The sequence below is a fragment of the Triticum urartu genome, chromosome 5 (genome assembly GCF_003073215.2).
Source record: "Triticum urartu cultivar G1812 chromosome 5, Tu2.1, whole genome shotgun sequence".
In the NCBI taxonomy this organism is placed as follows: Eukaryota; Viridiplantae; Streptophyta; class Magnoliopsida; order Poales; family Poaceae; genus Triticum; species Triticum urartu.
Genome location: NC_053026.1, coordinates 451,951,094 through 451,964,154, shown reverse-complemented (window position 1 = coordinate 451,964,154; position 13,061 = coordinate 451,951,094). Strand labels below are relative to the sequence as shown.

At 47.9% G+C, this 13,061-nt stretch overlaps 1 pseudogene; it reads right to left on the bottom strand.

Annotated features, from left to right (window-relative positions):
- Positions 1–220: 220 nt before the first annotated feature.
- Positions 221–12,254, bottom strand: LOC125507124 (annotated as a pseudogene).
- Between the last annotated feature and the right edge of the window lie 807 nt (positions 12,255–13,061).

Sequence of the window (13,061 nt, the reverse complement as noted above, 5' to 3'; positions counted from 1 at the left end):
GACCGGCTTCCTTAAGCATGCAACACTTAAGTACATTCCAGCAAGAGTAATTCTATGCACAAAACACATGTATAATTCCATATGAGGTATTCCGAATATTAAAGATAATAAGTATTTGAATATCGTTGCAGGACACATAATCCCAACACAAAGGACATATATATCCAATCTTGACGCAAAAATTGTGTTAATTGAATCCCAAAAATAGTTTTTACAGCAGTTAGAGATCAACTGGAGCATCGACGACGTTGGCGAACCATGGTCGCCTAAGCGCGGTGGTGGCCGACAACCTCTTGCTGATGTTGCACGAGAGGAGTCCCTTGAGGACTTCGAAGCCTTCTTTGGAGAGGCGGTCTTCAGGAAAGTGCTCACGGAGCTTGTTGCGGGAAATGACATGCGGCGGCGTCACCAGCTTCCCGGCGAGCGGCAATGACTCGTAGTCTGGCCAGATCGTGAACAATGGCATGCCAAGAATGCGGAAGATGGTGAGGAGCTGCTGGGCGTCGTCCTCCCCATCGAGAGCGGCTTCCCGGAGAGGAGCTCGGCCATGACATAGCCAAGGGACCACATGTCAACCGTGGCGTCATAGTCGTTCTTACCGAGGAGCATCTCCGGGGCCATGCATCGGCGTGTGCCGTGCTGGCCGTACGACGCGGGCTTGGACATGGACATGGACACCGCGAGCCCTAGGTCGCAGATCTTGACGTTTCTGATGCCGTCCGCGCCGACGAGGATGTTCCCCGGCTTGATGTTGTTGGGGAACGTAGCAGAAATTCAAAAATTTTCCTACGTGTCACCAAGATCTATCTATGGAGAAACCAGCAACGAGGGGAAGGAGAGTGCATCTACATACCCTTGTAGATCGCTAAGCGGAAGCGTTCAAGAGAACGGGGTTGAAGGAGTCGTACTCGTCGTGATCCAAATCACCGGAGATCCTAGTGCCGAACGGACGGCACCTCCGCGTTCAACACACGAACAGCCCGGTGACGTCTCCCATGCCTTGATCCAGCAAGTAGAGAGGGAGAGGCTAAGGAAGACTCCATCCAGCAGCAGCACAACGGCGTGGTGGTTGTGGAGGAGGGTGGTGATCCAGCATGGCTTCGCCAAGCACCGCGAGATATGAGGAGGGAGAGAGGTAGGGCTGCGCCAAGGAGAGGTCAAGAACTCATGTGTTATGGGCAACCCATACCTCAACTATATATAGGGGAAGGGGAGGGGCTGCGCCCCCACCTACGGCTCCCTCCCTAGGGGTGTCGGCAGCCCCCTAGATCCCATCTAGGGGCGGCCAAGGGGAGGGGAGAGGGGGAGGCGCACCAGGGTGGGCCTTAGGGCCCATCTGCCCTAGGGTTTGCCCCCTTCCCTCTTCCCTTGCGCCTTGGGCCTTGGGGGGGGGGGGGGGCGCACCAGCCCACCTGGGGCTGGTCCCCTCCCACACTTGGCCCATGCAGCCCTCCGGGGCTGGTGGCCCCACTTGGTGGACCCCCGGGACCCTCCCGGTGGTCCCGGTACGTTACCGATAAACCCCGAAACTTTTCCGGTGACCAAAACAGGACTTCCCATATATAAATCTTTACCTCCGGACCATTCCGGAACTCCTCGTGACGTCCGGGATCTCATCCGGGACTCCGAACAACATTCGGTAACCACATACAAACTTCCTTTATAACCCTAGCGTCATCGAACCTTAAGTGTGTAGACCCTACGGGTTCGGGAGACATGCAGACATGACCGAGACGTTCTCCGGTCAATAACCAACAGGGGGATCTGGATACCCATGTTGGTTCCCACATGTTCCACGATGATCTCATCGGATGAACCACGATGTCGAGGATTCAATCAATCCCGTATAGAATTCCCTTTGTCCAGCGATATTGTACTTGCCCGAGATTCGATCGTCGGTATCCCGATACCTTGTTCAATCTCGTTACCGGCAAGTCTCTTTACTCGTTTCGTAACACATCATCCCGTGATCAACTCCTTGGTCACATTGTGCACATTATGATGATGTCCTACCGAGTGGGCCCAGAGACACCTCTCCGTCACACGGAGTGACAAATCCTAGTCTCGATTCGTGCCAACCCAACAGACACTTTCGGAGATACCTGTAGTGTACCTTTATAGCCACCCAGTTACGTTGTGACGTTTGGTACACCCAAAGCATTCCTACGGTATCCGGGAGTTGCACAATCTCATGGTCTAAGGAAATGATACTTGACATTAGAAAAGCTTTAGCAAACGAACTACACGATCTTGTGCTAGGTCTAAGGAAATGATACTTGACATTGGGTCTTGTCCATCACATCATTCTCCTAATGATGTGATCCCGTTATCAACGACATCCAATGTCCATGGTCAGGAAACCGTAACCATCTATTGATCAACGAGCTAGTCAACTAGAGGCTTACTAGGGACATGGTGTTGTCTATGTATCCACACATGTATCTGAGTTTCCTATCAATACAATTCTAGCATGGATAATAAACGATTATCATGAACAAGGAAATATAATAATAATCAATTTATTATTGCCTCTAGGGCATATTTCCAACAGATGTCGCGGTGGATGATGCGGAGCCCGTGCATGTGCTTGGCGGCGCCGAGGAGCTGCTCCATGATGCAGCGCACGTCAGCCTCGGGGAACGGCCGGCCGCGCCGGTGCTCGTGGAGGACGTCGTGCAGGTTGGGCCCGACGCACTCCATCACGACGGAGAGCTTCCGGGCGAAGGGGTCGAGCGAGAGCGCCCGGAGCTCGACGATGGCGCGGTGGCAGTGGCACGCGGCAAGGAACGCCGCCTCGCACAGCGTATGGGCGTCGGCGCAGCCGCACGCGATGCCGGCGCCCTCGTGCGCGCAGGGGAGCGGTTTCTTGACGGCGACGGTCCAGCTGTTGGTGAGGTGGCACACCTCCACGACGCCGCCGTAGGCGCCCACGCCAAGCGCGCGCGTCTCCTGGTAGTCAGTGGAGCTCCAGTAGCGCGCCCTGTTGCAAAAGGTGAGCTTCGGGGCGCCGCCGGTGGTGTCCACCTTGAAGTCGGGGTGGTCGCCGCCGGGGAAGACGCCCATCGAGAACGGAGGAGGAGGAGGAGGAGGAGGTCGATGGAAGCACGACCGGAAAGGAAAGGAAACGAGATGAGGATCGCATGGTGGCGGCCGTATATATTGAGCCGTCAGCGAGACGTACTCGAGTGGTCCCCGGACTCCACGAGGTCAACGCGCTGTGTGGCTCTGGCTTGGGCGAGACTGCGACGGAAGCATGTACGTGTTCGGATTCATAGGTGGAGACGAAGTGGAAACCGGAAACGGGAGGGAAAAAGGGACTACCTCCAATTTCAATTTTACCCCATGCTGTCAATTATGATCCGAGTTTTTACTCTCTCGCCGGTCGTTTTGATCGATGTTTTTTTTGATTTTCACTCTCTCGCCGTTCGGTTTGCATCGCTCGCCGCTGCTGTCAACCCTGTGCGCCTCTACTCCGACACCATCACGACCGGCCGGCTCCTTCACCGACCCAGTGGCCTCGCGCGACAGGCGGCCCTTCACGGTCGTCGTGTGTGCGCCGTTGATCTATGTGGGTTGCCACTAGCACCACGCCATTAGAATTTACCACATGTGAGTCATTAGTATAGCTCACGGTGCGCTATTAGTATCTCGTCACTATGGCTTAATCTCGGGTCAATATGCTTAATATCAAGTCAAATCGCACTCTATGGTCAAACTTCCCGGAAGGTCACCCATCCTCACACTACTCTAGCCCGAACACGCTTAACTTTGCAGTTCTATCCAACTCCAGCACCAGCTCACTTCACATGCACTTGTTGATATATTTATCATATCAATCCTATTAAGCCTTGTTGATGTCTGGGACTATGTTCATGTTCATGAGTATGATGAAATTTTTAAAAAATATTTCTAACTTTCCGGTCATATTACGTATCATATTTTGAAAAAAATCGATTTTTTTAAACCAATTTTTTTTCTGTTACTAGTGGCGCACCTAGCAAGCAAACGGTGCGCCACTAGTAACACATCATCCTGTGATCAACTCCTTGATCACATTGTGCACATTATGATGATGTCCTACCGAGTGGGCCTAGAGATACCTCTCCGTCACACGGAGTGACAAATCCCAGTCTCGATTCGTGCCAACCCAACAGACACTTTTGGAGATACCCGTAGTGCACCTTTATAGCCACCCAGTTACGTTGTGACGTTTGGCACACCCAAAGGATTCCTACAATATCCGGGAGTTGCACAATCTCATGGTCTAAGGAAACGATACTTGACATTAGAAAAGCTTTAGCATACGAACTACATGATCTTGTGCTAGGCTTAGGATTGGGTCTTGTCCATCACATCATTCTCCTAATGATGTGATCCCGTTATCAACGACATCCAATGTCCATTGTTAGGAAACCGTAACCATCTATTGATCAACGAGCTAGTCAACTAGAGGCTTACTAGGGACATGGTGTTGTCTATGTATCCACACATGTATCTGAGTTTCCTATCAATACAATTCTAGCATGGATAATAAACGATTATCATGAACAAGGAAATATAATAATAATCAATTTATTATTGCCTCTAGGGCATATTTCCAACAGTCTCCCACTTGCACTAGTGTCAATAATCCAGTTCACATCGATATGTGATTAACACTCAAGGTCACATCCCCATGTGACTAACACCCAAAGAGTTTACTAGAGTCAATAATCTAGTTCACATTTACCATGTGATTAACACTCGATGAGTTCTGGGTTTGATCATGTTATGCTTGTGAGAGATGTTATAGTCAACGGGTCTGAATCTTTCAGATCCGTGTGTGCTTTACAAATCTCTTTGTCATCTCCTAGATGCAGCTACCACGTTCTATTTGGAGCTATTCCAAATAACTGTTCTACTATATAAATCCATTTTACTACTCAGAATAATCTGGATTAGTGTCAAAGTTTGCATCGGCGTAACCCTTTACGACGAACTCTTTTACCACTTCCATAATCGAGAAAATTCCTTAGTCCACTAGTTACTAAGGATAACTTTGACTGCTGTCCTGTGATCCATTCTTGGATCACTCTTGTACCCCTTGACTGACTCATGTCAAGGCACACTTCAGGTGCGGTACTCAGCATGGCATACTGTAGAGCCTACGTCTAAAGCATAGGGGACGACCTTCGTCCTTTCTCTCTATTCTGCCGCGGTCAGGTTTCGAGTCTTACTCAATGTTCACACCTTATAACACAGCCAAGAACTCCTTCTTTGCCGATCCATTTTGAACTCCTTCAAAATCTTGTCACAGTTTGTATTCATTTGAAAGTACTATTAAGCGTTTTGATCTATCCTTATAGATCTTTATGCTCAATACTCAAGTAGCCTAATCCAGGTTTTCCATTGAAAAACACTTTTCAAATAACTCTGCATGCTTTCTAGAAATTCTATAGTGCTCCCACTCACCCTTTTGGAAATACAAGTTTCTCATAAACTTCGTATAAACCCAAAAATCTTTGATCATCTCATCAAAGCATACATTCCAACTCCGAGATGCTTACTCCAGTCCTCAGAAGGATTGCTGGAGCTTTGCATACTTATTAGCATCTTTCAGGATTGACAAAACCTTCCGGTTGTATCACATACAACCTTTCTTCAAGAAAATCGTCGAGGAAACAATGTTTTGACATCCTATCTGCAAGATTTCATAAATAATGCAGTAATCGCTAACATAATTCCAACAGACTCTTAGCATCGCTACGAGTGAGAAAGTCTCACCGTAGTCAACTCCTTGAACTTGTCGGGAAACTTCTTAATGACAAGTCAAGCTTTCTTAATGGTGACATTTACCATCATTGTCCATCTTCCTTTTAAAATCCATATGTACCTAACAGCCTTACGACCATCAAGTAGTTCTTCCAAAGTCTACACTTTGTTTTTATATATGGATCCTCTCTCGGATTATATGGCCTCGAGCCATTTTGGAATCCAGGCCCACCATCGCTTCTCCACAGCTCGTAGGTTCATTGTTGTCTCGCAACATGACTTCCAAGACAGGATTACATACCACTCTGAAGTAGTACGCATCCTTGTCGTCCTACGAGGTTTGGGAGTGACTTGATTTGAAGTTTCATGATCACTATCATAAGCTTCCACTTCAATTGGTGTAGGTGCCACAAGAACAACTTCCTGTGCCCTGCCACACACTAGTTGAAGAGACAGTTTAATAACCTCATCAAGTCTCCAGCATCCTCCCACTCAATTCTTTCGAGAGAAACTTTTCCTCGAGAAAGGACCCGATTCTAGAAACAATCCCTTATTGCTTTCAGATCTGAGACAGGAGGTATACCCAACTGTTTTGGGTGTCCTATGAAGATGCATTTATCCGCTTTGGGTTCGAGCTTATCAGCCTGAAACTTTTTCACATAAGCGTCACAGCCCCAAACTTTGAAGAAATGACAGCTTAGGTTTCTCTAAACCATAGTTCATACGGTGTCATCTCATCGGAATTACGTGGTGCCCCTTTTAAAGTGAATGTGGTTGTCTCTAATGCCTAACCCATAAACTATTGTGGTAATTTGATAAGAGACATCATGGTATGCATCATATCCAATAGGGTGCCGTTATGATGTTCGGACATACCATCACAGTATGGTGTTCCAGGCTGTATCAGTTGTGAAACAATTTCCACAATGTCTTAATTCTGTGCCAAACTCGTAATTTAGATATTCATCTCTATGATCATATCATAGATATTTTATCCTCTTGTCACGACGATCTTTCAACTTCACCCTGAAATTACTTGAACCTTTCAATAATTCAGACTCGTGATTCATCAAGTAAATATACTCAACATCTAATCAAATCATCTGTGAAGTAAGAACATAACGATATCCACTACACGCCTCAGCACTCATTGGACTGCACACATCAAAATGTATTACTTCCAACAAGCTGCTTTCTAGTTCCATTTTACTGAAAACGAGGCTTTCAGACATCTTGCCCATGTGGTATGATTTGCATGTCTCAAGTGATTCAAAATCAAGTAAGTCCAAACGGTCCATTTGCATGGAGTTTCTTCATGCATATACACCAATAGACATGGTTCGCATGTCTCAAACTTTTCAAAACGAGTGAGCCCAAAGATCCATCAACATGGAGCTTCTTCATGCGTTTTATACCGATATGACTTACGTGGCAGTGCCACAAGTAGGTGGTACTATCATTACTATCTTATATCTTTTGGCATGAACATGTGTATCGCTATGATCGAGATTCAATAAACCATTCATTTTAGGTGCAAGACCATTGAAGGTATTATTCAAATAAACAGAGTAACTATTATTCTCTTTAAATGAATAACCGTATTGGGATAGTCATAATCCAATCATGTCTATGCTCAACGCAAACACCAAATAACAATTGTTTAGGTTTAACACCAATCTCGATGGTAGAGGGAGCGTGCGATGCTTGATCATATCAACATTGGAAAGACTTCCAACACATATCGTCAGCTCACCTTTAGCTAGTCTCCGTTTATTCCGTAGCTTTTATTTCGAGTTACTAACACTTAGCAACCGAACCGGTATCTAATACCCTGGTGCTACTAGGAGTACTAGTAAAGTACACATCAACACAATGTATATCCAATATACTTCTATCGACCTTGCCAGCCTTCTAATCTACCAAGTATCTAGGGTAATTCTGCTCCAGTGGCTGTTCCCCTTATTACAGAAGCACTTAGTCTCGGGTTTGGGTTCAACCTTGGGTTTCTTCACCAGAGCAGCAACTGAATTGCCGTTTCATGAAGTATCCCTTCTTGCCCTTGCCCTTCTTGAAACTAGTGGTTTCACCAACCATCAACAATTGATGCTCCTTCTTGATTTCTACTTTTGTGGTGTCAAACATCGCGACTATCTCAAAGATCATCATATATGTCCTCAATATGTTATAGTTCATCACGAAGCTCTAGCAGCTTGGTGGTAATGACTTCAGAGAAACATCACTATCTCATCTGGAAGATCAACTCCCACTCGATTCAAATGATTGTTGTACTCAGACAATCTGAGCACAAGCTCAACAATTGAGCTTTTCTCCCTTAGTTTGTAGGCTAAGAAAATCGTCGGAGGTCTTATACCTCTTGACGTGGGCACGAGCCTGAAATCCCAATTTCAGCCCTCGAAACATCTCATATGTTTCGCGACGTTTCAAAACGTCTTCGGTGCCTCAACTCTAAACCGTTTAACTGAACTATCACATGGTTATCAAAATGTGTATGTCAGATGTTCGCAACATCCACAGACAACGTTCGAGGTTCAGCACACTGAGCGGTGCATTAAGGACATAAGCCTTCTATGAAGCAATGAGGACAATCCTTAGTTTACAGACCTAGTCCGCATAATTGCTACTATCAACTTTCAACTAAATTTTCTCTAGGAAGATAACTAAACAGTAGAACTGAAGCGCGAGCTACGACATAATTTGCGAAGACCTTTTGACTATGTTCAGGATAATTAAGTTCATCTTATGAACTCCCACTCAGATAGACATCCCTCTAGTCATCTAAGTGATTACATGATCCGAGTCAACTAGGCTGTGTCCAATCATCACGTGAGACGGACTAGTCAACATCGGTGAACATCTTCATGTTGATCGTATCTACCATACGACTCATGCTCGACCTTTCGGTCTCTTGTGTTCCGAGGCCATGTCTGTACATGCTAGGCTCGTCAAGTCAACCTAAGTGTTTTGCATGTGTTCCGAGGCCATGTCTGTACATGCTAGGCTCGTCAACACCCATTGTATTCGAACGTAAGAATCTATCACACCCGATCATCACATGGTGCTTCGAAACGACGAACTTTCACAACGGTGCACAGTTAGGGGGAACACTTTCTTGAAATTTTAATGAGGGATCATCTTATTTACTACCGTCGTTCTAAGCAAATAAGATGTATAAACATGATAAACATCACATGCAATCAAATAGTGACATGATATGGCCAATATCATATTGCTCCTTTTGATCTCCATCTTCGGGGCTCCATGATCATCATCGTCACCGGCATGACACCATGATCTCCATCATCATGATCTCCATCATCGTGTCTCCATGAAGTTGCTCGCCAACTATTACTTCTACTACTATGGCTACCGGTTAGCAATAAAGTAAAGTAATTACATGGCATTGTTCAATGACACGCAGGTCATACAATAAATAAAGCCAACTCCTATGGATCCTGCCGGTTGTCATACTCATCGACATGCAAGTCGTGATTCCTATTACAAGAACATGATCAATCTCATACATCACATATATCATTCATCACATCCTTTTGGCCATATCACATCACATAGCATACCCTGCAAAAACAAGTTAGACATCCTCTAATTGTTGTTTGCATGTTTTACGTGGCTGCTATGGGTTTCTAGCAAGAACGTTTCTTACCTACGCAAAACCACAATGTGATATGCCAATTTCTATTTACCCTTCATAAGGACCCTTTTCATCAAATCTGATCCGACTAAAGTGGGAGAGACAGACACCCGCCAGCCACCTTATGCAACTAGTGCATGTTAGTCGGTGGAACTGGTCTCACGTAAGTGTACGTGTAAGGTTGGTCCGGGCCGCTTCATCCCACAATGCCGCCGAATCAATATTGGACTAGTAACGGTAAGCATATTGAACAAAATCAACGCCCACAACTACTTTGTGTTCTACTCGTGCATAGAATCTACGCAATAGACCTAGCTCATGATGCCACTGTTGGGGAACATAGCAGAAATTCAAAAAATTTCCTACGTGTCACCAAGATCTATCTATGGAGAAACCAGCAACGAGGGGAAGGAGAGTGCATCTACATACCCTTGTAGATCTCTAAGCGGAAGCGTTCAAGAGAACGGTGTTGAAGGAGTCGTACTCGTCGTGATCCAAATCACCGGAGATCCTAGTGCTGAACGGACAGCACCTCCGCGTTCAACACACGTACAGCCCGGTGACGTCTCCCATGCCTTTATCCAGCAAGGAGAGAGGGAGAGGTTGAGGAAGACTCCATCCAGCAGCAGCACAACGGCGTGGTGGTTGTGGAGGAGTGTGGTGATCCAGCATGGCTTCGCCAAGCACCGCGAGATATGAGGAGGGAGAGAGGTAGGGCTGCGCCAAGGAGAGGTCAAGAACTCATGTGTTATGGGCAGCCCATACCTCAACTATATATAGGGGAAGGGGAGGGGCTGCGCCCCCACCTAGGGTTCCCTCCCTAGGGGTGTCGGCAGCCCCCTAGATCCCATCTAGGGGCGGCCAAGGGGAGGGGAGAGGGGGAGGCGCACCAGAGTGGGCCTTAGGGCCCATCTGCCTTAGGGTTTGCCCTCTTCTCCTCTCCCTTGTGCCTTGGGCCCTTGTGGGGGGGGGGGGGGGCGCACCAGCCCACCTGGGGCTGGTCCCCTTCCACACTTGGCCCATGCAGCCCTCCGGGGCTGGTAGCCCCACTTGGTGGACCCCCGGGACCCTCCCGGTGGTCCCGGTACGTTACCGATAAACCCCGAAACTTTTCCGGTGACCAAAACATGACTTCCCATATATAAATCTTTACCTCCGGACCATTCCGGTACTCCTCGTGACGTCCGGGATCTCATCTGGGACTCCGAACAACATTCGGTAACCACATACAAACTTCCTTTATAACCCTAGCGTCATCGAACCTTAAGTGTGTAGACCCTACGGGTTCGGGAACCATGCAGACATGACCGAGACGTTCTCCGGTCAATAACCAACAGCGGGATCTGGATACCCATGTTGGTTCCCACATGTTCCATGATGATCTCATCGGATGAACCACGATGTCGAGGATTCGATCAATCCCGTATACAATTCCCTTTGTCTAGCGGTATTGTACTTGCCCGAGATTCGATCATCGGTATCCCGATCCTTGTTCAATCTCATTACCGGCAAGTCTCTTTACTCGTTCCGTAACACATCACGTGATCAACTCCTTGATCACATTGTGCACATTATGATGATGTCCTACCGAGTGGGCCCAGAGATACCTCTCCGTCACACGGAGTGACAAATCCCAGTCTCGATTCGTGCCAACCCAACAGACACTTTCGGAGATACCCGTAGTGCACCTTTATAGCCACCCAGTTACGTTGTGACGTTTGGCACACCCAAAGCATTCCTACGGTATCCGGGAGTTGCACAATCTCATGGTCTAAGGAAATGATACTTGACATTAGAAAAGCTTTAGCATACGAACTACATGATCTTGTGCTAGGCTTAGGATTGGGTCTTGTCCATCACATCATTCTCCTAATGATGTGATCCCGTTATCAACGACATCCAATGTCCATGGTTAGGAAACCGTAACCATCTATTGATCAACGAGCTAGTCAACTAGAGGCTTACTAGGGACATGGTGTTGTCTATGTATCCACACATGTATCTGAGTTTCCTATCAATACAATTCTAGCATGGATAATAAACGATTATCATGAACAAGGAAATATAATAATAATCAATTTATTATTGCCTCTAGGGCATATTTCCAACAGATGTCGCGGTGGATGATGCGGAGCCCGTGCATGTGCTTGGCGGCGCCGAGGAGCTGCTCCATGATGCAGCGCACGTCAGCCTCGGGGAACGGCCGGCCGCGCCGGTGCTCGTGGAGGACGTCGTGCAGGTTGGGCCCGACGCACTCCATCACGACGGAGAGCTTCCGGGCGAAGGGGTCGAGCGAGAGCGCCCGGAGCTCGACGATGGCGCGGTGGCAGTGGCACGCGGCAAGGAACGCCGCCTCGCACAGCGTATGGGCGTCGGCGCAGCCGCACGCGATGCCGGCGCCCTCGTGCGCGCAGGGGAGCGGTTTCTTGACGGCGACGGTCCAGCTGTTGGTGAGGTGGCACACCTCCACGACGCCGCCGTAGGCGCCCACGCCAAGCACGCGCGTCTCCTGGTAGTCAGTGGAGCTCCAGTAGCGCGCCCTGTTGCAAAAGGTGAGCTTCGGGGCGCCGCCGGTGGTGTCCACCTTGAAGTCGGGGTGGTCGCCGCCGGGGAAGACGCCCATCGAGAACGGAGGAGGAGGAGGAGGAGGAGGTCGATGGAAGCACGACCGGAAAGGAAAGGAAACGAGATGAGGATCGCATGGTGGCGGCCGTATATATTGAGCCGTCAGCGAGACGTACTCGAGTGGTCCCCGGACTCCACGAGGTCAACGCGCTGTGTGGCTCTGGCTTGGGCGAGACTGCGACGGAAGCATGTACGTGTTCGGATTCATAGGTGGAGACGAAGTGGAAACCGGAAACGGGAGGGAAAAAGGGACTACCTCCAATTTCAATTTTACCCCATGCTGTCAATTATGATCCGAGTTTTTACTCTCTCGCCGGTCGTTTTGATCGATGTTTTTTTTGATTTTCACTCTCTCGCCGTTCGGTTTGCATCGCTCGCCGCTGCTGTCAACCCTGTGCGCCTCTACTCCGACACCATCACGACCGGCCGGCTCCTTCACCGACCCAGTGGCCTCGCGCGACAGGCGGCCCTTCACGGTCGTCGTGTGTGCGCCGTTGATCTATGTGGGTTGCCACTAGCACCACGCCATTAGAATTTACCACATGTGAGTCATTAGTATAGCTCACGGTGCGCTATTAGTATCTCGTCACTATGGCTTAATCTCGGGTCAATATGCTTAATATCAAGTCAAATCGCACTCTATGGTCAAACTTCCCGGAAGGTCACCCATCCTCACACTACTCTAGCCCGAACACGCTTAACTTTGCAGTTCTATCCAACTCCAGCACCAGCTCACTTCACATGCACTTGTTGATATATTTATCATATCAATCCTATTAAGCCTTGTTGATGTCTGGGACTATGTTCATGTTCATGAGTATGATGAAATTTTTAAAAAATATTTCTAACTTTCCGGTCATATTACGTATCATATTTTGAAAAAAATCGATTTTTTTAAACCAATTTTTTTTCTGTTACTAGTGGCGCACCTAGCAAGCAAACGGTGCGCCACTAGTAAGTTTGAATTTTTTTCCATTTTTTCCCTCTAGATCTTAAAAGCCCCGTAACTTTTTTC